Source organism: Notamacropus eugenii, chromosome X (genome assembly GCF_028372415.1).
Source record: "Notamacropus eugenii isolate mMacEug1 chromosome X, mMacEug1.pri_v2, whole genome shotgun sequence".
Taxonomy (NCBI): domain Eukaryota; kingdom Metazoa; phylum Chordata; class Mammalia; order Diprotodontia; family Macropodidae; genus Notamacropus; species Notamacropus eugenii.
In genome coordinates, this window is record NC_092879.1 from 11,713,693 (window position 1) to 11,734,357 (window position 20,665).

The 20,665-nt window shown below is 41.6% G+C and overlaps 1 protein-coding gene across 1 annotated transcript in view; it reads right to left on the reverse strand.

The window, feature by feature from the left end:
- The window catches only part of VAMP7 (vesicle associated membrane protein 7), a 71,885-nt gene extending 52,318 nt beyond the window's left edge, over nt 1–19,567 (reverse strand). The window contains exon 1 of the mRNA XM_072626028.1: nt 19,299–19,567. The gene's annotated coding sequence lies outside the window, so the exon portion shown is untranslated. The remainder of the gene's footprint in view (nt 1–19,298) is intronic.
- Nucleotides 19,568–20,665: the final 1,098 nt, after the last annotated feature.

Consider the following 20,665-nt stretch of genomic DNA (forward strand, 5'->3'; position numbering starts at 1 on the left):
AGTGCTTAGCAAGTGACAAGCACATATAGCAGATGCTTAATAAATATCTACTAACTTGACTATGAGTGCTTAGAGTATCAGGAAGACTCATCTCCCTGAATTCAAATCTGGCTCAGACCCTTACTATGTGACCCAAGCTTAAGCCCATGTGACCCACTTCACTGTTTGCCTCAGTTTCCTCGTCTATAAAATGACCTGGAGAAGGAAATGGCAAACCACTCCAGTATCTTTGCCAAGAAAATCCCCCAATGGGGCCACAGAGTCAGATACAACTGAAATGACCAACCAACAACAACCTGACTATGGGAATAACCTACAAAATTATTTGAGAAAGAAGGAAGCGTACGTGGTCTTCTCCTTTAATCTCTACTTGATGCAATCCACCATCAATACCTCAGCCACAGCTTAACATGTATCAAGTACTGGGGAGAGAAAGAACCACATGCCTCAAAGAGCTTATTCTCCTAAAATCTGGAAGATGACCTCACAACTCCCTTGAGAACACTTTCAGCGAAGGCCATTTTCAGGCCAGTTTTCTGTATATCATCCTCAAATCTGCTCCTCTCGCACTTTCCCCCGTCGGCCTAGTTCTGCACAACCTAATCTCCATGTGGCTGCTAGAGACTGAATGAATGCTTCAATAAAGTGTTTAGTATGTGCCAAGCACTGGGGATATGAACAAAAAGCAACCCTGGCTTCAAACAGAGGTGAACATTCAACTGTTCCTTTTGCAACACCATGTTTTCAAGCCATCTCAAACATCCTGGTCCCCCTTCACTAACTAGAGCCACCTGGCTTCTCTAGGACTGTCCTAAAAGGTTGTGTCAGAAGCCAACCTTTTATCATATACGGGATCTGATCAGACCATCTGCTGCCTCCTTATCTGTGTATACTCAGCTGCTTTGAATGCAGCCAAATGTCACATGAGTGTTGAACTTCTGTCGACTCCAATTCTGTACAGTACTAAGGATCCAAATAACCTAACATTTACCTCTTTCTAAGTGCAGCCTGTCCAATTCAGCCTGGTGTTTGAGTTTGCTGAGACGTTCTGGATCCTCAAGCTGTCTTCTAACACACTGGCTATTACTTCCAATTGAGTGGTGCCCACAAGTTTGATCACCAAGGTCCCAGGACAGAACACTGGTGACTTACTTTCCCTCCAAAGGACATCAATCTATTAGTCACCTCTTGTTCTTGGCTGACTCAGGATAGGTAGGTCCCGGGTAGTTTAGGGTTAATATTGAAACAAAATGATCCAACAGAATGAGAGATTTACTTCTAGCCAGAGAATGACATTCAAAAAGAACAGAAACACTGAAGACCCCTCAAGTTGATTTAGCTGGAAGGGAAGCCCCCTTGCCTAAATGACACACTGTGATCCATCAGTCACGCATCACAGGGCACACCTGCAGCTCCTCAAGACTGTTTTGTACACAGTAGTTGAGCAAGTGATCCATGTCAGTCGGCTAAGCATCTTTATTCATGAGCCAACCAAGTCGTGAGGTATTTCTTGACACTATTTAAAGAAAAACTAGTCTAACTTATATGGGGGTAGGGCTAATAATCACAGCTAGCATTTCTATAGTGCTTTAAGATTTGCAAAATACTTTACAAATATGAGCTCATTTGATCCTCACAACAAACCCAAGAGGAAGGTGTTATTCATGATTGCCATTTTAAAGGTTGGGACCATAGTCAGTTGTCCTGACTTATGTCTTACCACTCGACTCCCATAACCCTGGAGGAGAGAGTGAGGCTGACAGTAAGAGCTGCACCAGCTCTGCCTCACTTAAATCCAATTCACTTGAAGACATCATTGGTCTTCCTTCTTCCAGAACAAAGGATGAACAATGGGAATAATTTTTAAAGGTGAGGAGATGGAGACAGGCAAAGGTGAAGTGACTTGTCCAAGGTCACATAGGTTTCTGAGGCTGGATTTGATCTCAGAGCTTCTAGACACCAAGTCCAGCACTTTGTGCCCTGTAGTGCCCCCCAAGCTACTAGGACATTGAGAAGATGCTGTTTCTATCCCATGACTCTTTCGATTCTTTTATTCAAACAGTTCAGAACAAAAATGTCAATAGGCTAGAAGATGGTCTAAATTCCAGGTTGCTGAAGCTAGCCAACAATGCATGGGATGAAGACATGAATATTTTTGATTGCTTCCTATCAGTATGAGTATTATTGTCTCCATTTTAAAGCTGAAGAAACTAAGGCTCAGAGGATAAATGACTTATTCATGGTTACACAGTAAGTAGCAGATGCCCTGACTCCTAGTCTAGTGCTCCTACATCATCTGCTTTCTCTCAAATCTTTGAATATCACACTGTCAGTCCCATTCTGGGGCCCAGCCCTTACGGTTTTTCTTCCTACCCTAAAATTTGGCTAAAAGGGGTTAGTATCCCCAGACTGCTCTCCAGGCACCCTATTACATTTTAACAGCCCACTTCCTCTCATGATCCTTCCGTAAGCAAAATTCCTATAGACTGCAGGAATATGTCTTGTTTGAACATGTACTATTTACATACAGAGAGATGCTCCTATGAGCTTCCCAGAAGCCTTTCAGTATCATGTATATTCTGGTGGTGCTGGGGATGGGGAGTGCTGGACCTGAGTTCCAATTTGACTTCAGACATGTCCTCGCTGTGTGATCCTGGACAAGGGATTTAACCTCTGTCTCAGTTTCCTCAGCTAAAAAACAGGGTTAATAGCAGGGTTGTTGTGAGGATCAAATGAGGTGCTAATTATAAAGCCCCTCAGCACAGTGCTTGGCACATAGCAAGCAATTAATAAATGCCTATTCCCTCCCTTCCCAATTGCGGGAATTCTTAAACTTGGTTGATGTCAAAAAGGGGTTCCTGTATGCAAAAAGGCTGGAAGGGACTGGTGTAAACCAGAGTGACACACAATTGTAAGTATCTCAGAACCAGATCAAATGTAATTGGGACATATCTAACAAACTAAACGAAAAAGGCAGTAAACATAGATGTGTTTTCCAGGTCGATATGTGACCTCAGGGCTCCTTATGAAAGGTTTAATGGCCCGGTTTTCCATTGACACAGCTGCTCTGAACCATCCACGATCCTCACTTCTTGACCATCTTAGTGGATAATCCTAACTCCATAATAACTACAAGCAGAAGCTGAAAGAAAAAAAAATGGATTTCCCATGAAAACTACAAAAATCCTTAGAAGAGAAAAAGTAAGAGACAAAGAGTGAAATAAAAACTCCAGAGAAAAGAACTGAAGTGGTGTCTGACTGAATGGAAACACATAAGCAGTTTTTCCTCTCCTTTGATTTTCAGTTGAAAAGCCTCTTGATCAGAATCATAACTGCTTGTTATTGATGCCTGTAGGTGCCTAACACCCATGAATCACTACACTTTGAATATGAAATCTGATTGTAGGAAGAGCCAGGAGGTCAGTGTGGCTAGATCCCAGAGTAGAGGAGGAGAGTAAGATGTAAGAAGACTGGTGAACTGTGAATTGACCAGTGTGGGAAGAGGCTGAGCCACTGAAATTCAGCCCCTAAGGAAACAATCATCAGAGGGAAGGGAGCAGGGGAGCCAGCAAGTGAATGACAGGGGGAAGTAAGGGTTCCTGTTGTTTTTATTTTAAAAAGACTGAAATTAGCAAAGATTTCAGGGAGAAGACAATTCAAAGACCTTGAACATAAGCAGATAAATCAACAGGAAAAACAGAAGAAAATAAGACCTCCAGATCTAGTAAATTGAGTTCAGAAGTCCATGAACAAATACTGCAAAATAAAGAAAAACAATCTCACATTGATGAGACAGAGGACCTTGTGGAATTTGAGGAGAAGATAGTTCCTGAGTGGCTCAAAAGAAAAATGAGAATGAGAGCAGGATTTATGGCCTATACAACAGAAATAACAGGCACAACAGAATAAATGGAATCTATCGTAGCAAGCCTCACCAAAGAAACAAAAAAAGAAAACAATGGATTTGGAATGCAAATACACAGAAGTAAATTAAGGCCAATCTAGAGACAATCTAAGGATCATAAGTTTCTCAGAAGAACATGACAGGACAAAAAACTTTAACAGACAAAATGAAATAGCAATTTTAAAAAATTCCTAAATTGTGTCCAGAAAGACAGGATAGGAGGGGACCAAGGCCACAAACTCCAAGATACATAGCGTGGTTAAATTTAACAATTCAATTCAGAAAGAAGTTTGGTAAGTCATCAAGACAAAGACCTTCAAAATATAAAAGAAAAGAAACCTGAATAATAAGATTATTTAGTGCCCACTAGAAAATGTAAGAGGGAATAGAAATGGGTTCCAAAGAGTAATGGAGCTCAGGTTGCAGCCTAGGGTGAACTAACTGGCAAATCTGACCTAAACCATACAGGGAAAAAATGGGAGGTTCAATATTAAAGAGGTGGTGTTTTTTGTAAAGAAGTCTTTTTTGAGACGAATATAGTCATAATACCTAAACCAGGGAAAGATAAAATGCGGAAAACTGTAAGAAAATGTAAAAAATATTAAACAAAATCCTATCAAACATATTACAACAATATATATGAGAAATCACTCATTATGGTCAAGTAGTATTTATACCAGGGAGGCAAGGATGGTTCAACATTAGGGAAACAACATAATTAATCATATTAAAAATCAAAACATCCCAAACCACAAGATTATCTCAACAGAAGTAGAAAAAGCCTCAGAGTACAACACTCTTTTATGCCCAAAACCCTACAAAGTATAGGCATAAAAGGACCTTTATAAAAAAGCATCTATGTAAAACGAAAAGCAAACATTACATTCAATGGGGACACAGTAGAACCTTCTCCAAAAAACAGCTAAGTGGAAAAATGATATTGACTCTCCCTATTATTACTTGCTATGGTTCTGGAAATGCTAGCACTGGCAATAAGATAAGCGAAAGAAATAAAAGGAATAGATAGGTAAAGAGAAGATAAAAATATCCCTGGTTGCTGACATGACGGTATACTTGGAAAATCCTAGGGAATCAGCAAAGAATTAATAGTTTCAATAGAGTTGCAGGCTACATAATAAACCTTCAAAAATCAACAGCATTTTATATAATAATAACAAAACATAATAGGCAATAATAGAAAGGGAAATCCCATTCTAAATAACTAAAAAATTCATGAAATAATCTGGGTAATCTACCTACCAAAACACCCAAAAGACATGTATAGATTCAATTACAAAGTGTTCCTTAAAGAAAGACTATCTCACAGGCATCAAAATGATTAAGATGTCAGAAAAGGAAAATGACAAATGCTGGAGAAAATATGGAAAAACAAGTATACTAATGAACTTTGGCAGAGTTGTGAACTGGTCTGATCATTGTAGAAAGGAAGCAATTTTGAACTACACTCAAAAAGCTATTAAACTGCAAACCTTCTGCCTCAGAAACACCATTTTTAGGTCCATAAGTCAAAAAGATCAAAGAAGGAAGAGGATCCATAGACACAAAAATATTTATAGCACTTTTTATTTTTTTTGTGGTGGCAAAGAACTAGAAACTGAAGGTATATCCATCAATTAGGGAATGGTTGAACAAGGTGTGGTATATAAATTTGATGGAACATTATTGTACTATAAGAAGTGACGAAAGAGACTATCTCACAAAGACCTGGGAAGGTTTATATGGACTGATACAAAGCAAAGTAAGCAGAACCAGGAGAACAGCAATAAAAAATAAAAGATAATCAACTGTGAAAGACTTAGTAATTCTGATTAACACAACAATCTACTACAACCCCAGAGGACTCATGATGAAACATGTTGCCCACCTCCAGAAAGAGAACTGATGTGCTCCAAGAGCAGATGGAAGTTTACTTTTTCTATTCTTTTTTTTTTAACATAGCTAATTCAGAAATTTGTGTTGCATGACTTCATAATTATAATGAGTTGCTTTTTTTTTTTATTTCTTGCCTTCTCAATGGGCAAGGGAAGGAGGCACAGAATCTGGAACTGAAAATACAATGAAATTTGATTTTAAAAAAAGAAATTAAAGAACAGCTTAAGTAACTGGAGGAATATTAAGTGCTCATGGCTAGAGCATACCAATATAACAAAATGAAAATACTACCAAAATTAATTTATACTTTTAATGTCAGACCAATCAAATTAACAAAAGATCTAACCTATCAAAGGAACTGATAAAAAAAAAGTAGGGACAAAAAGAAAATACCACTTCCAACCTCAAACTAGATTATAAAGCAGCAATCATCATAACCATCTAGTAATGGTTAAAGAATAGAAAGAAAGATCAATGGAACAGACTATCAACCAATAAACAATTATTAATCACCTACTATGTACCAGGCCCTGAGCTAAGTGCTGGGTGTACAGAGAGGAAAAAACAGTCCCTGCCCTCAAGGGGCTTACAACCTATCGGGGAAGACAACATGCAAACAAATATATACAAAGCAAGTTATACATAGCTACATGGGAAATACTTAACAGAAGAAAGGCACTGGAATTAAGAGGGCTTGGAGAAGGTTTCCTGTAGAAGATTTAGTTGGGACTTAAAAGGAAAGCAGGGAGGTCAGAAGTTGGAGCAAAGGAGAGAGAGCATTCCAGGCATGGGAGACTGCCAGAGCCTAGGGATGGAGCATCTTGTTCATGGATCAGCCAGGAGACCAGTGATACTGAATTGAAGAGTACATATCAGGGAGTAAGGTGTAAGAAGCCTGGAAAGGGATGAAGGGGGGCTAGGTTATGGAGGTCTTTGAATGCCAAACAGAATATTTTGTATTTACTCCCAGAAGTGATAGGGAGCCACTGAAGTTTATTGAGTGTGTGTGTGGGGGGGGGTAACATGATCATTTTGGTGGCTGAATGGAGGATAGACTGGAGTGGGGAGACATGAAACAGACAGACCTCCCCCCACCCCACCCCCAAGCAGGTTATTCCAGTAGTCCAGGTGAGGCTCTACACCAGGTTGGAGAGAGAATCAAAGGAGAGAAGAGGGCATATTCCAGACATGCTGCAGAGGTGAAGTCAACAGTCCTTGGCAGCAGCTTGGATATGAGAGGTGAGAGAGACTGACGAGTCTAGAATGACTCCCAGGAGAATCAAAAATTCAATCACCCAGTGTTTGAGAAAGTAGATAACAAAAATTAACCTAGAAAAAACTCCTTACTTAATAAAAACTGCTAGGAAACCTGCAAAGTATTCTAACAGAAATTAGGCTTAGACTAACACCTTACACCATACTACACAATACGTTCTAAGTAAACACATAACCTTAATGCTAAAGATCATTCTATAAAATAATTAAGAGAAACATCACATGCCTCTTGCAGCTGTGGGTAAGATACGTAGTCTTAACCGAAAGAGCAGAGGCATTTACAAAAGATAAAATAGATAAACCGATTACTTGAAACTGAAAAGCTTCTGTACAGACAACATTAAGGCATCTAGGATGAGAAGGGAAGTAGTTGAATGGGAAATTCATATCAAATTTCTCCAATAAGGGTTTGGTATCCAAGGTATATAATGGCTATATGACCTTGGCCAAATCACTTTACCCTGTTTGCCTCAGGTCCCTGATCTGTAAAATGAGCTGGAGAAGGACATGGCAAGCCATCCCATTATCTGTGCCAAAAAAACCCCAAATGGAGTCACAAAGAGTTGAACATGACTTAAAAGACTGATTAACAAAAACATAAAACGCTAAAAGCCATAGGATAAATAAATAAATGGTCAAAGCATATGAACAAATAGTTCTCAAAAAGATTGCGAAGTATCCATAACTACATAAAAGAATGCTCTAGATCACTAATAATAAAAGAAAAAGAAAACATTTCTATGGTACTTACTGTGTGCCAGGTACTGTGCTAAGCACTTTACAATTAATTATTATCTCATTTGATCCTAACAACAGGCCTGGAAGGTGTTATTATTATCTCCATTTTCCAGATGAAAAAATTGAGGCAAACAAAGGTTAAGTGACTTGCCCAAAGTTAGAGAGCTGCATTTGAAGTTGGGTCTTCCTGACTGGATGCTCAGGGGTCTCCTACTGCCTCACCTAGTGCCTGGCTAACAAAGAGAAAAGGAAATTCAAAGAACTCTGAGGTTTTTACTTCACACTCTGCAAATTGACAAAAATGCCAAAAAAATGGCAACAGACAACATTGGAAGGATGGGATACATTGCTGGTGGAGCTGTGAAGTGGTGCAATCATTTTGGAAAGAAATTTGGAATTATGCAAATAAAATGACTAAAAAGTCCATATCCTTTAAATAAGAGACTCCATCACTGGGTTTATACCCCAAGAAAGTCATTGATAAGAAGTCTCCATACATTCCAAAATATTTATAGCTGCATCTTTCATGATAGCAAAGAATTGGAAACAAAGTAGATGCCCATCAATTTGGAAATAGCTAAATACACTGCAGTACACGAATGTAATACAATGCTACTGTGCTGTAAGAAATGATGTATATGATGAATGCAGAGAAGCTTGGAAACATATGAACTGATGCAGAGTGAAGTCAGCTGAAACAAGAAAACAATACACATCGTGACTACAACAATGTAAATGGAAACAATGACAAATGAAAAAAATCAAAAGTAAATACAGCAAAATTATAAAAATCGAGAAGAACCTGCCCCTTGGTGGAGGAGGGAGGTCCATAGGTGTTACACATGGACTGTGTTTTAAGACTTTTTCAATGTATTGATCAGCTGCATTGATTTTTTTCCCCTCTCTAATAAATAGTATTTGTCATATGACATGGCTCTTTGGAAGGGGGAAAGAGGAATTCTTGGGGGAATGACTATAGTGACAGAAAAACAACCAAAAACTATCAATAAAAACCTATTTAAAAAAAATTTATTTAAATAAAATATATATATGTATACATATGTGTGTGTATATATGTATATATATATATAGTATATATGTATATATATATATATATATATATATATATATATACATACATATATATGAAAACAGACTTTCTGGGTGCTATTATTTTTTAATGTGCATTAAAAAGAAAAAAAATACAGCTATCTATCCTCACTTAGCTTTTCTCCTCTCTTTCTCATGTAATTTTTTATTGGACTAAATCTCAAAGAAAGGGGCATTAGAAACACTAGAGGTCCTTGATATCATTAGATGATGATCAATCAACTACCACTTATTAAGCACCTACTATTTGACAAGCATTGTACTAAGTGCTAGGGATGCTAGGAATACAAAGTAAGGGGAAAAAGTCCTAGCTGTCACAAGGAGCTCATTCTCAAGAGAGAGACAACACGCTAACAACCCCACACATACAAGATACATACAGAAGAAACAGGGTCATCTCAGAGAGTCTGGAGAGCACTGGGAAAGACTTCTTGCAGATGCTGGGCCTGTAGTTGAGACTTGAGGAGGCTGAGATAAAGAAGGAGAGTTCTCCACATGTCCGTTAACCGGCACTTCTCTGTTTAGTCTATGTGGGATACCGTGCTAAACGCTAGGGATTACACAAGACAATTTTTCCCTCCAGGAGCTCAGAGACACTTGGAGAAGAAAATATGCAAACAACTATGCACAAACAAGTTCCAGCCAGTATAAATGGGAGAAAATCAACAGAGAGAAGGAACTAAGCATTAAGGTTCTTAAGGGGCTCCCTGAACCTGTCTTCTTGAGTTGCCATATTTTCTAGACACTCCGGACGTGGACTATGCAGGAGGCCCTGAACATGTCAAGGATGAAGCTCCCCCTGAGCTGACATAATTTGTGGTTTGCACCCCAAGCTGGACTCCCTGTGTATCCTTGGGAGTCAAGACAGGCGCCAGTCAGTCTGCACCAGACTGAGAAACTGTTTGTGCAGCTGGGACCCTTCTATCTTCATGGTCTAGCAGTTCCCAAGGGAATAGAATGCTACTTTTGCCATGGCCTTTCTCCTCCCCTTTGGAAGGGGATTAGTCTTTTTCCCCTCCCCATAACCTCCCCCTTTCCCTGTAACTTAAATACCCAAGGCTTTCCCTGCACCCTTGGGCTCTTAGGTATACAGTGTTCCCACATGCATGTGCTTTTCTCTTGTAATAAATCCAGATGCAGCGCATTTCGCATGGACTCATGATTTTTCTTTCTTTTTTTTGGTTAACATTAAATGGTGGCAGTGAGATCTGGAAAGGCTTTTCTCATAAAAGGTAGAATTTTAGCCTGGGAAGCCAGGTGAAAATGAGGAGTGAAAGAATTCCCGGTATGGGGTACAGCCAGTGAAAATACATAGAGTGAGGAGATTACACAAGAAAAGCAAGGAGGCCAGTGTCGCTGGATCAGAGTATAGGAGGGGAGTAAATTGTAAGTACAATGGAAAGGTAAAAGGGACCCAGATTATGAAGGACCTGGAATGTCTGAGAATTTGATATTTGATCCTGGAGGTGATAGGGAGTCACTGGAGTTGATTGAATTGGGAGATGATATGTGTAGATCTGGCACTTTAAGAAGTTCAGTCTGATAGCTGAGTATAGAATTGGGGTAAAGGGGAAAGCGAGGGAGAGGGAAAGGGAGAGGGAGAGGGAGGGAGAGGGAGAGGGAGAGGGAGAGGGAGAGGGAGAGGGGAGAGGGAGAGGGAGAGATCTGATATATGGAGATCAACCAGCAGGCTATAGCAATAGTCTAGACATGAGGTCTTCCACCAGGGTGGAGGCAGTATTAAGAGAGAAAAGAGTGGTCAAAATTGACAGAATGTTGAAACAGAGTAGATACAGAGGGTGAGGGAGAAGTTGAGAGCTTGGGTGACTGAGAGGATAGTGGTGTCCTTAACAGTAATAAAGAAGTTAGGAAAAGAGGAGGACTTAGGGGGAAATATGAGTTCAGTTTTGGATACATTGAGTTTAAGATGTCTACAGGACATTCAGTTCAACATATCCACTAGGCAGAGGTTCAGGTTTGCAGAGAATTAAGATAAATGAGAGGAAAGGAAGTTGACACACCTATTGTATACAGCCTTCTCAAGGAGTTTGGTCACAAACGGAAAAAGATATATGGAATGACAGTGGGAAGGGATGGATCAAGTGAGGGTTTTTTGAGGTTAGGAAAGATATGGGCATGTTTGTAGGGAAGCAACCTGTAAACAATTGTAAGCAATGCAAACTGCTGGAGAAGACAGGACGGCACAGGATCAAGGGTGAATAGAGAGGGGTTTTCCTTGGTCAGGAGATGGGCCACTTCTTGTGAGATAGGCAGGGGCAGAAATCGTGGCAGAAGGTATCTGGGAGATGTGAGCTGAGAAAGAGGGGCTCTTGGCTTCAGTTTTTCAGGAGCTGTGAAGCACATCTTAGGGTTCTTAGCTGAGAGTGGGGGGAAGGGGAGCCATGGGAGGTTTAAGGAGGGATAAGAAAGTCTGGAAGACTTGTTGTGGAGAGGGGAAGAGTAAGGTGAGAAGGGAGGTACAGAGGGAGTGCCAAGCAGGAGTGAGGACCCAGTTGAGGCTACATGATGGAAAATCACAGTGAACCCAATCAGCATGGTTGTGATTTTTTCCAGCTTTGCTGAGCAGCAATGGATTGAATAGGATGCTATAGAGCTGAACTGGTTCACTAAGAGGTCAATATGGGCAAAGGAGGAGGGTGGAGTCAGTGTCAGCTTCACAGCTTAGGAGAGAAAAAAGGGCTGGAGGGATCAGTGGTTGTGGTTTGGGAAGGTGAGGCAGAGGGAGAAGAAGAATGACAACAGATTGTGATCAGAAAAGGGAATTCCTAAAGATGGAGGCAGTGCACTTGTGGGTGGTAGAAAGGTCAAGGGTATGACTATCTCTGTGTAGCTAAAGCACGTAGAGAAGTAGGTCATGGGAAATAAGTTGAGAAACTGGGAGTTTAGTGTTTTTGTGGAAGTATCAATATGTATGTTGAAGTCCCCTTGTATAAAGAATTAATATAAGTACTTAAACTCTTTAATAATTCTTTTGCATTCATTCATTCATAGCCCAAACTCCACTCATTTGCAAAATGGACATTTCTAAAGCACAGGTCTGATCCCTGCTGGAGAAGCTCTAATGGCTCCCTCTAGGCCCTAAGCCTAATACAAAGTCTTTTGTTCTTCACAACTGGATCCCCCCACCAACTGTCCAATATTATTCCATTTTACTCATTCATGCATGCTACATTCCAGCCTAAGGTGTTTGCCAGTTGTTCTCTGAAAACATTTCAACTCTTATACCCTGGTATGGGTACTCCACTGTGACTGAAACACATCCTGTCTTCACCTCTGCTGCTTAGAATTGCTAGATGACTCCAAGCCTCAGCCCAGGTGCTGCCACCCTGTACATTAAGACCTTTCCTTGTGCTCCTCCCACCCCCACTCTCTGGGGAGAGGGTTGTCTTCCTCCAGATTTATCTGCCTGACTTTGTGTTAGCTTTTGATTGACTTATTTGTATAAATAATGCATTCCCTTCCACTCCCAGGCCAAGAGGTAGATGAAAAGGTGGACAAAACCTTTTATTTCTTTCTAACTTGGGCATTTAGTATAGTGTCCAGCACAGAGTTAAATACTTAATAAATATTTGCTGAATTTAGCTGAAAATGGTTAAAACCAACAATTACAAAATGAGTCAAATACAAAATGTCTATCTGATTTAAAATGTACTTTACAAAGAGGCATTACTATTCAGACATGGCCACTCCGTGGATTTGTTTTGAGTGAATATGCTTCTTTGTTATTAGCTTGTTGTTTTTTTTTTATATAAGGGATGGGGGTGTAGAAGAAGATGGAAGCCAGCAACAGTGATGCCCCCCCAAAAAAGAAAAAGGCAGACAATGAAACATTTTACATACAGAGAAGGAAATTCATAACAAAGCAGAGACAAGTAGGAGAGTTTTGAAAATACCATGTTGAAGTTATTACATACTTTCAAAAAAGTTGGCTCTATGGAATCTGAGTGCTATCAACCTTCCTCTTTTTGTGTTCTTTGTTGTACATAGAAATGTAAATAGTAGGCAAACGTCAAATATTTGCAGGCAGGTTGACATACCCATTCTTATGGTCTCATATGCAACATTTATATTAAAACAGATTTCATCTTTACTCTTTTCCCCACCCCCACCATTCAGAAATGACACGTTGATTTGTAAACACCTTCAACAATGAAGTCTCTTAACAAAAAACTGTAGCCTTCCAAAGCAGTAAACAAGAATCCAAAGTCTGGGTTAAGATGTTCCAAATGCTTCTTACCTATAAATAGGGCCCACCTTTATAATCAGAGGCCAGTCAAATCATTAGAACCAAATTAAAGTCCACATCTTTGCTTTGGACCCCGTACTTAACTGAGTTTTTTCATGAGGTTCTTAAGATTACAGGAGACATTTCCTAAAGTTTGACTGGGCATTACATAGGCAGTTTATTCAGCTCAAGCTTTGGTTGTTTTCCCGAAAGAAAAAAAAAACATTTTAACGGATTCCATCACTGAAGGGACAGAATGGTACTGAATAAGGGCTAACATACAGCTGGAGCATACTTAAATTATTTTCAAAGAATTAGTATGAAGTTAGAGGGGGTGGGAGACATTTTTTTAGAATTCAATAAATATCAATCAAGGAGCACTTATCAGCACTGCAGATAAAACTAAGGCCACTCCCTTGCCCTCAGGGAGTTCAGATTCTAATAATGGAAAGAGCAGGCAAACAAGTCCACAAGAAATCTCCAGGGCCAAGGCAGAGGAGGAAAGACCTCAGGAAGAAGGTGGTATTTGAGCTGAGTCTGGAAGGAAGTCAAGGAGATTTAAAAAGTGGAGGTTGGGATAGAGAGGCAATTCCAGTCATCCTGATGAATATCTGCTCACTGGATTCAGATGGCTCTGGAGAAGTGAGGCTAGTGACTCCCTCACTCAGAACAAAGTTAAGTGCAAGTCATGTCATCATTTCTTTGATGGCATGGTCTTCTTCGGCAACAGGACAAACACAATTACAGGTGTGGGGGCCAACCAGGGCATGAAGCATGATGGGAGACCCCAAGGAGGTCAGTGTCACTGGATCCTAAACTACACAAAAGGAAGGAAAATGGACAGGATGGCCATTTCCAGGTTCTCCTGGTCGACTCCCATCACTCAGTAACCTTTTCTCCTATGGGCCACAGTAAATACAGCACTCAGCCCAGAGTGAGGAAGACCCAAACTCAAATCCAGCTTCAGATCCTTAACCGCTGCCTGCCTCAGTTTCTCCATATGTAAAGTGGGGATCGTAACAGCATCTACCTTCCAGGGTATCACCTCAGATGAGGTAATATTTGTAAATCACTTAGTATAGTGCCTGGTACATAGTAAACACTACAGAAATGTTGGCTGCTATAATAATAATAAATATCATTATTATTATTGAGGTTCATATAATCTGGGCAGCCTGGAGTCAGGAAGACTCATCTTCCTGAGTTCAAATTAGGCCTCAGACACTTACTAGCTGTATGACTCTGGGCAAGTCACTTAGCCCTGTTTGCCAGAATTCCTCATCTGTAAAAATGAGCTGGAGAAAGAATGGCCAACTACTCCAGTATCTCTGCCCAGAAAAACCCAAATAGGGTCATGAAGAGTCAGACATAACTGAACAGCCACCACCATACAATCTACATCTTCCACCCAGTCAAATTCTGGTAGTTGTCCTGCCCTCCCCCCCAGGTCATTCCCCTCCCCCAATTCTCTTCCTCAATCAGTTCAGTGCAGGACTCAGTCTTTCTCCCCTCTCCAACTCCTGCCTTCATACTAGGGGACTTTGGCATACATACTGACTCTCCCTCAAACACCCTAACCACTCCATTTCTCAACCTACTAACTTCTCATGAGCTCATCTCAGCCAAACACAAAGATGGTCATATTCTTAATCTTGCCATCACCCACAAATGCACTACTTCTGTGTTCAGAAATTTTGAATTTTCCTTATCTGACCACAATCTATTTATTGACTTTTCACCTCTCCCTCTGCCTTCCTTTACCAAACCAAAATCTTCATCTGAACTGTGACCTCTCATCCCTTGAGTCCTCAATTCTCTCCCAGGCCATCTCCCCAGCACTAGACACTCTCATCTTCTGCCTACCTTGACCCCTTGGTGAACAATTCAACTCTACACTGGTGTCCTGTCTTGAGTCCCTCGTCCCTCTATGATATCTCTAATTACACCCAGTCAAGCCTCAGCCTTGGATCACTCTCACCATTTGTCACCTGCACTCTTACACATGTGCAGTTGAACAAAAATGGAGAAAGTCACACAACTATTCTGAGTGGGTCCACTACAAATTGATATTACATACCTCACCTTGGCCCTCACTGTTGCTAGGCAATCCTACTTAGCAATTCACTCTCCCACTGTTCACAGCACCTCTTGCAAACCTTCTCATTACTCCTTCAACTGTCCATGGCTTCCCTCCTCCTCTCCCCCTCTCTCAGCTGAGAACCTTGCCTCATATTGTACAGAAAAAAGTTACAGCTGTTCACCATGAACTCCCTCTTCTCTTCTCTCTCATCTCCTATCACTCAGATGCCTTCTGCCCCTCTCCTCCTTCACTCCTGTCTCATAAAAAAGTGGCCTCACTGCTCTATCCATTTAAGTGATCCCATGCAATATGGTTTCCTCTGACAGATTGTCCCCTTGGTCACTCCCCACATTTTCCCTTATTTTTAATCTCTCCCTCTCTACTGGCTCCTTTCCTCCTGCCCACGGCTCCCACGTTCCTCAAAAAAACCTTCAATTGGTCCAGCTCTTTGTAACTAAACTCCCATCTGGCTTCTGATCCTACCAAAAGTTTTCTCCAAAGTTACCAATGATCTCTTAGCTGCTAAATCCAATGCCCTTTTCTCAGTCCTCATTCCCCTTGACCCCTGTGCAGCCTAGGACACTGCTGAACTTTTCCTGGATACTCTCTTCTCTTCTTGGTTTTAGAGACACCCCTCTTTTCTGATTTTCCCCCTACATCTCTATAGGTTCCTTCTCAGGCTCGTTTGTTGGATCCTCATTCCCTCTAACCACAGGTGCCCCTCTGAGTTCTGTCCTGGGCCCCCTTCTCTTCTCTTCTCTTCTCCTTCTATATTACTTCACTAGGCAATCTCATCAGCTCTCATGGATCTAATTACCATCTCTATATTGATAATTCTCAAATCTACTTATATCCTGCCTCTCTGTTGACCTTCAATCTAGAATCTCCAACTGCTTTTGAACTGGACATCCGAATCTTAAACACACGTCCAAAACCGTTATCTTTCTGCTAAAACCTTCTCCCCTTCCCTCATCACCTTGTGCCTGCTTCTGGATCTCCTTGCCTTAGCTCTCCAGTTCATTCTCCACTCTGATATCAGAGTGATCATCTTAAAACACAGGTCTGACCATGTCAAGCTTTCCATCACCCCCTTCCCTCCAACTCCAGTGGCTCCCTATGGCTTCCAGAAACAAATACAAACTGCTCTGCTTGGCATTCAAAGTCCTTCATAACCCAGTCCCCTCCTTCCTTTCCACTTTTCTCACACCTTACTCCCTGACAGGTATTCTTTGATCCAGTCATCCTGGCCTCCTGGCTATTTTATGAACTACACAGTCCACCTTTGGCTTTGGGCATTCTCTCTAGCTGTCCCCCAAGCCAGAGATGCTCTCCTTCCTCCCCTCCACCTACTGACCTCCCTTGGCTTCCTTTAAGTTCCAAGGAGCCTTCCCCAACCTCTTTTAATTCTAGCACTTTCCCTCTATTAGTTACTTCCTATTTATGCTGTGTATAGCTTGATTTGTATATATTTGCTTGCATATTATCTCTTCCATTAGATTGTAAGCTCCTTAAAGGCGGAGACTGTCTTTTGCTCTTTTTGTACCCCCAGCACTTAGCTCAGGGCCTGGCACCTAGTAGGTGATTAATAGATGTTTCTTGATTGATTGACTAAAAAGGTGAAAAGGAGACAGGTACTGAAGTGCTTTAAAAGATAAAAAGATTTTATGTCTGATCCTGGAGGTGACTGGGAGTCACTGAAGTTGGGGGGGGGAGAGAAAGTGACATGGTCAGAACTGCTCTTTGGTTCCCCAATTGATAAATGGTCAAAAGATAGGCACAGGCAGCTTTCAGAAAAAGAAATCAAAGCTATCTATAGCCATATAAAACAATGTGCTAAATTGCTACTGATTAGAGAAATGCAAATTAAAACAACTCTGAGGTACTACCTCATACCTACCAGATTGGCTAACATGACAGAAAAGGAAAATGACAAATGCTGAAGGGGATGTGGGAAAATTGAGACACTAATGCACTGCTGGTGGAATTGTGAACTGATCCAACCATTCTGGAGTGCAATTTGGAACTATGTCCACAGGGCTATCAACCCGATCTAGCAATTACAACTACTAGGTCTGTATCCCAAAGAGTTTAAAAAAGAAGGACCTCTTTGTACAAAAATATTTATAGCAGCTCTTTTTGTGGTAGCAAAGAATGTGGAATTGGGGGGATGTCTATCAATTGAAGAACAACTTGTGGCATACGATTGTAATGGAATACTACTGTCCTATAAGAAATGACAAACAGGATGATTTCTGAAAAACATGGACTTATGTGAACTGATGCAAAGTGAAGTAAGCAAAACCAGAACACTGTACACAGTAACAGCAATACTGTATAAAGATTAATTGTAAATGACTTAAGCTATTTTCAGCAATACAACGATTCAAGATAAGTCCAAAGGACTCATGATGAAAAATGCTATCCAACTCCAAAGAAAGATCTGATGGAGTCTGAATGCAGATCAAAGGATATTATTTTTCATTTTTTTTTGGCCTGTTTTTTTTCACAATGTGGCTAAGATGGAAATATGTTTTGTATGATTGCACATGTATAACCTATATCAAATTGCCTGCCATCTCAGGGAGGGGAGAGGAATGGAGAGAATGTGGAACTGAAAATTTTAAAAAAGACTGTTAAAAAATTTTTTTACATGTAATTGGGAAAAATATTATTCAAAGAAAATATAAAATAAAATAAACAATAAAATAAATGCCTTGGTGGCAGATTAGTCAGAGTTGAAGTATTAAAGGTAACATCCACTATGATGTCAGAAATAAAAAAAAAACTGCCCTTTGGGTACTTTGACAACTAAATGGAATGGACTGGGGAAAAATTTGAAACAAGGGCTTCAACAGAAGGCTATTTGTCAAATTCCAGATGTGCTTATCAGATTTAGTCAGATGCTTAAAACATTCTTGATGAAAACTGTTGGCACTACTACGTAGAAGTATCTTAAAGTATAACGTCAGCTCACATCAGCAGTAACCTCTCAGACCAAAACACCCCTACCTGGCTACCAATGTACAATATGAATTGTTTGCTCAATTAGAATGTGGGTTCTTTCAGAGCAGTGAGTGTCTCTATCCTGTATTGCTACACACCCAGGACTTAGCACAGTATTTAGCACACAGTGCCTCAGTGCTTTCTTCCTAAATGTATCATTCCTTCCTTTATTCCCACAGCTTTTGCAATCAGTGACAAATCTTTGTCCCACACTGGAGTGGGGCTTGTGGGTATGGAGGTGATACCCACATATCAACTTTGAAGATCAGTTTATTTAAAATGGAGGTAAACAGGTTAATCACTAAATTGGTGGCAAGCAAAAACATCTGTCACAGCAACTCCTTTTGGAACAAAGAAACATAGTTAAGCAAAACAAATCCACACATTGCCCATGTCCTTTTAGATCTGCCCTCCAAACGCACCAGCCCTCTCTGGTGGTGGTCGGTATGTTCCATCGCGAATCCTTGGTGATTGTGTTGACTGTTGACAGAACTGACTGTCTTTACAGGTTTCTACTGTATATAAACTTTTCTCCTGGTCCTGTTCCTTTCACTTTGCCAACAGTTCCTCTAAAATCATCCCCCGCCTCAACACAAAGGTCTTGCCCATCACCTTCATAAACCAGAACTTATTCAGCCATTACTCAATGGATGGGCATCCCCTCAGTTTCAGATTCTGTGCTTTTCTTTATGTTTGTGCTTTTAGTCCCAAACCCACTCGCTAAACCGAAAGGGGGTGGGGGGGATGTCTCCACCACATCAGCTGGAAGCTATAGACAGTCCTCCCCCTGAGCATCTCACGATTCTTCCTCTCGGACAGACAGGAGGGGCCACAGGAAGAGACAGGAAAGGAAGGAAAGAGGCTCCGGGTAAGGGTGGGGCCTACGACCCTAGTGGGGCCCAGGTTCCACCTCTCCCCGCTCCTCCCCCCACAAGCCCCGCCCCGCCGAAGAGAGAGAGGGGAGGGGGAGATGGGGGAGGAAATGGGGGGTAGGAGGAGAGGGGGCGGCCTCCCCCAGAGCGCGCCAGGGGAACAGGGAGGGCACCTACCTCAGTGGCAGCAGGGCGGTCCGCCTGGGCGACCCCAGTCGGCAGCAGAGGCTCGCTCGGCCCAGCTCGCTGCGCTGACGGGGAAGGAGGGAGGGACGCAACCCTAGGTGCGTACGTGGGGACGTAGGGAGGCGTATACGCGCGCACGCCAACGACCAGTTGAGCCAATGGCTCTTCCCTCTGTAACAGAAAGCGACGACCCGGGAGGGGGCGGGGCGGGCAGAGCTCCAAGCCGAGCTCCGAGCTGGTGCCCGGGCTGCGCAGGCGCACTTTCGCCCGCGGCCTTCTGGGAAAGGGAATGGAGTGGGGGGAGGGGGTGTTCCCCCCCTCCCCACCTTCTCTGAGGTCACGATGCATGCTGGGACTGGTAGTTTGGAGCTTCTGCCCGACCTCCTTAGAGGCGGAATGGTCCTGGAAAAAAGGACTTGTCTGGCCAGTCTCTTGACCCCAGTCAGCTGAAATGGACCTCAGGGTGATCTAGTGGCTGAACCTCTGAACTGTCAATCAGGAAACCCCACACACTTATTTGCTCCACCTACTGGACTGCAGAGAGCATTTGTCTCACTCTTGGCCTGGCTCGTATATAGAACAAATAAACAGTGCATAACGACAAACTCCTACACTGCACGATCAATCAACAAGCATTTATTAAGTGCTATTCAAAGACAAAAATTGTCCCTGCCCTCTTGGCTATGATATTCAACGAATGGGTCAACATGTGTAATATAGGTGGAGACAAATGGATATGAAATACATGCAAATAAACCCATTCATACAAAATAGATGGCGATAGGTAGATATGAAATAAGTGCAAATAAACCGATCCATACAAGATAGATGGAGGGAGGGAGGGAGGGAGGGAGGGAAGAAGGAAGGGAGGGAGGGAGAGAGAGAGAGAAACAGAAAGAGAGAGATGAAAGAAGTGCAAATAAACCCATCCATACAAAATATCTACTAAGTAGCTAAAAGTCTACTTCTCTTCCACACCCCAGAAGTCCCTCCAGACATAGCATGTATCCAGGCACATCCCTTGACAAAAGTATAACAATAACAGTTCCCTCAAAACGTTGCATTCACTTCCTAGCAACAATAGACTATTAACAATAGCCATCATGTACCCACGTAGAAATCCCAGATTCAGGGGCTATGATCACTTCTAGTGCTCAACGATAGAATGCTGAATCCAATGTGAACGTGAACTTGGACAGGCTGGGAATTTGCCTCTTTTCTGATAAGCACCTCCGGACCAATCTGCCTGCTGTTAAACCATCATGGAAAAGGGTTAGTGGACTGAGTGACAAGAGTGAGCAAGGACCACTACCTGTATTGTACAAGTAGCCAATTACCCAGAGTAAAGACAACTTCAG